The sequence below is a fragment of the Bison bison genome, unplaced genomic scaffold (assembly GCF_000754665.1).
Source record: "Bison bison bison isolate TAMUID 2011002044 unplaced genomic scaffold, Bison_UMD1.0 scf7180017864160, whole genome shotgun sequence".
Taxonomy (NCBI): domain Eukaryota; kingdom Metazoa; phylum Chordata; class Mammalia; order Artiodactyla; family Bovidae; genus Bison; species Bison bison.
The window spans coordinates 8012923-8017094 of record NW_011494732.1 but is presented as its reverse complement, the minus strand read 5'-3'; positions in this window follow the sequence as shown (position 1 = coordinate 8017094).

Sequence of the window (4172 nt, the reverse complement as noted above, 5' to 3'; positions counted from 1 at the left end):
GGTGTTTTTTTTTTTTTTTTTTTTGGTCTGGGACCCTGATCAATCCACCTGCCAATTCAGGAGACACTGGCTTGATCCCCAGATCAGAAATCAAATCACTGGAAGATCCCCTGAAGGAAATGGCAACTCACCCCAGTATTCTTGCCTGTAAAATTTCATGCACAGAGGAGCCTTGCAGGCTACAGGCCATAGGGTTGCAAAGAGTGGGACATGACTGAAGCAACTTATAGCACACACTGACCAGTACATCTACCAGAGAATATCATTCAATTATTAAGAAAGATGAGGGGACTTCCCTGGAGGTCTAGTGGCTAAAAATCTGCCTGCCAATGCAGGGGACACAAATTTGATTCCTGGTCCGGGAAGCTTCCACATGCTGCAAGGCCATTAAGCCCATGCACCGCAACTACTGAGCCCTCACACCCTAGAGCCTGTGCTCCACAACGAGAGAAGTCACCGCAACGAGAAGCCGGCACAGTGCAACTGGAGAGTGGCCCCCACTTGCCGCAACTAGAGAAAGCCTGTGCATAGCAACGAAGAGCTAGCACAGCCAAAAAGAAATAAATAATAAATAGTCTAAAGTAATTTAAAAATAAAATAGAAAAAAAGGGGAGACAGAAAGATAAGAGTTGTGTGTATGTGTGATGAATGAAGAGATGTTTAGGATAAATGATAAAGTGAACATAAGCAGATTATGCCAACAGTATTAACAAATATTTGCTTAAAATGTGACAAAGAAAAAAGTTAAGGAAAATTAGATATCAATTGGTAAACAGACATTAGCTCTGAAAAATGGTTTTAGAGGTCTCATAATTTCCATATCAACATCATCATTTCCTTTATGAGTACAAATTATTTTTTTCATCAGGAATCTTACTTCAGTTGGGGTGGAGGGGGATCTGTTTTTTCCTGGGCCTCTGATACACATACCACAATACCACATTCACTTGAGATATCTATGAAAGAAGATCTGATTAAATAGAAAGACAGCCCAAGTTCATGGGCTGGAAGATGTAATATGGTAAAGATGTCATTTCTCCCCAAATTAATCCATAAATTTAAGACCATTCAAATCAAAATTCCAATAAGGTTTTTCATAGAACTTGACAAGCCCATCTTAAAATTCTTACAAAGATGCAAGGGCCAAGAATAGCTGGGGTAAATTTGAAGAATAGTAACATGAGGGAACTTTTCTTATCATATATTAAGACTTATCATAAAGCTGTTATAATAAAGACAGGGAGCAGAAGGACAGACAAATAGACTCAGGTAACAAAATTAAAAGTTTTGACACAAATTCACACTGATATAGAGAACTCACAAAACAGATGACAAAACTGGCATTATAAACTAGTAGGGAAAGGACAGACTTCATTTTCAATATGGTGCTGGGCCAACTGGCTATGCAGATGGGAAAAAATAGAATTAGATCCCTACCTCACACTATATACAAAGGACAACTCCAGGTGGAGGGGTCTGCACTCTTATGAATTTAAAGAAACCCAACCCATTCCCCTTTTTCCAAAAGCACAGAACATCTGAAATGAAAATTACATCCTTATTAAGCTGACTTTGCTATGTCTGTTTGTTGTTGCCTTTTTTTAAGCATCCCAATAGCTCTGATCACATAATAACCCAGGGAACCTTTTAGTCCTGGCCAGAACCAGGACTGCACATTCTTATCCCCAGAGTGAAAAACCACTTGGCACCTGGCAGCTTCGAAGAGACTTAAAAACATTAGCTAATTAGAGTTTCAAGAACTCTGCTCCCCAATGGCACAGGTTCTTCTTCAGGTACACAGCTTCCCTAAGCCCCTGAGAAGCTGGCCCCAGGGCAGAAATCTGGCTTCTAATTCCGCACCCCTATTTCAGCAGCAAGGTGTGCAAAGTGGATGTGATCTAAGTCACCCGAGATAACCACCACAGAATTGAGGGCACCCATTGGTTCTGCATCTCTCCTAGATCCCACATATTTAGTTCAAGTGGCCCTACTTGGCTTCATGCCCATGAGGGCACCGATTCCTCCACTGGCTTCCAGGTCTCTGAACTGTCAAGGACAGCCATGGATCTTCCCTGTACCCGAAAAAGAGCATCAAAGACCTCCAGCACCATCCATCCACCCAAATAAAACTCCACAGACTGGACCCTTACAGCTTCAGAGAAAAGCAGGCTTTCTTAAGGGGTGAGGCATGAAGAGCTTAATGCCTTAAAATCCTTTTTGCTTCTTTCTTTCCCAAAGTTCCCTTTATTAAAGCAACCGCTCCAATTTCTATTTTTAATGTCTCTCATCTTAAATGGCTCATCCATCTTCTCTCATTCATCACGCACTCTCAGGTCCTACCTTCCCCAGTTCTCTCTCTCTCTCCTCCGTTTCCATCCCTTCTCCTGCTCTAGTTTCTCCCTCTTTTCCAAATCTGAGGTTCTCACATTTCATCTAATCAGCAAAATACCATCCAGTAGCCAAACAAAAAGACAGAAGAGTTCTTTTTCTCCTTTGGTAAGATGGGGAGATGTGAATGCTTACACTTCTGTTTTCACCCTGTCCAATCATCACGTTGTCATCATCATTGTCATAACAGTGCCTATTATACACTGGGGGCGTCACCAACATTCTAGGCAAATTTCACAATCTATCGTGTCTACATCCATTTTACAGATGAGCAAACTGAGCCTCAAAGAGACAGACTAGCTCACCCAAGTTCACTCAACAGGAAAATGGCTGAGCATGGTTTGGAAGCTGGGTGGGAAAACCTGTACCTTTTGGTAGCTTTGCTGCAAAAGCCTTAACCCTAGCTCTAGTTTTTTCTGCTGTTTAAGTTCAGGGCAGGAGGGAAGTGAATGAAGGTGCTTCCAGAAGATGCCATTGAGACAAATCAGAACCAACAGGGTCTGTGTTTGCCACCTTGGCAGCCAGTCCCTCAGATACCACTCCCTCAGCCTCCTTGGAGCTTTTGATTTCCCAGCCCTTGGCTCCCATGAACCAAAAAAATTATCCACTTGGCCCCATAGGATCAAAAAAATAATGATAATGTTGCCATTTATAGCCTGTTTTCCACAAGCCAGGCTCACTCTGCCCATTATCTAATTTCCTCCTCATAACAGCACTTGGAGGTAAGTATGGCCATTTCCTTCCTCTAATAGCTGAGGAAATGGGGGCTCAGAGAGGGCAAGTGACTAGCCCAAGGTCATCCAGCCTGTAAGCAACACAGCTGGGGGTCAAATCCTGTTCTGCCTGATGCTGGGGCTTAGGTTCTCAACCCTGAACGCCACCCTCTTCCCTTTCATAGCAGCCTCTAATTCCTCTGACGGGCTTTGAATTCACTTCTCCGCTGGTGAAGAGCTAAGTTAGGGTTGGATCCAAGAGTCAACTCTCCTTGTACCCACAGTCTCCAGCCACACTGTCCAGAGTTCTGGGAGCCCAGAATGAAGGTTCTAGAAGCTCTCTTTTGAAGGCCGGGTCCCCATCCCTCCAGTCTCAGAAACCTTTGTGGACTAAAGAACTCAGCATCTAGGGGGAGCAAAGCCCCTCTGATTCAAACACTCCCTGACCCAGGAAATAAATCTGGCCCTCCTACCGTGACCTTTCTTGCTGCAAATCCTTGGTGTCCATCAGGATCTTTGGCAAATGTGCCAGGCATCAAGGACCCTGAGAGGTCATCTGTTCCAGCCCCCTGCCTCCAGTCTGAGAAAGAGACTTTAAAATAATCCTGAGGACTTCAGGCCAGGGTCTAACCGACCACTGTATGTGCCACACCCTCTTTTGAACACACACACACGTACATAGTTGCACATGTGTGTACACACCTGCACTCACACTGTTTGCACACGGGCACGCACACACACGTCTACATGCCAGTGCACACATCTATTCACAGAAGCCACAAACAGATGTCTGGAACACAGTTGTATACTCACACACAGGTTTGCACAGCCTGCGTGTGCACGTGGACGAGTCTACCATACAGATACATGGTGCGTGTGCCCAGTCGTACTTCCCAAGGTAGGACAGCAAGGTTTCTCCTGGGGCCTCCTGGAGTACGGCCTTTAGCTAAAGCCCCACCTGGTGGACACTTTGTGTATACACCAACCCCAGTTCCAAGCCTGAGCGCCCACGGGACCAGAGTACGGCTCTGGGCAGCACCCAAGCTGACTGGCAATAAGTGAGTGAGCCCA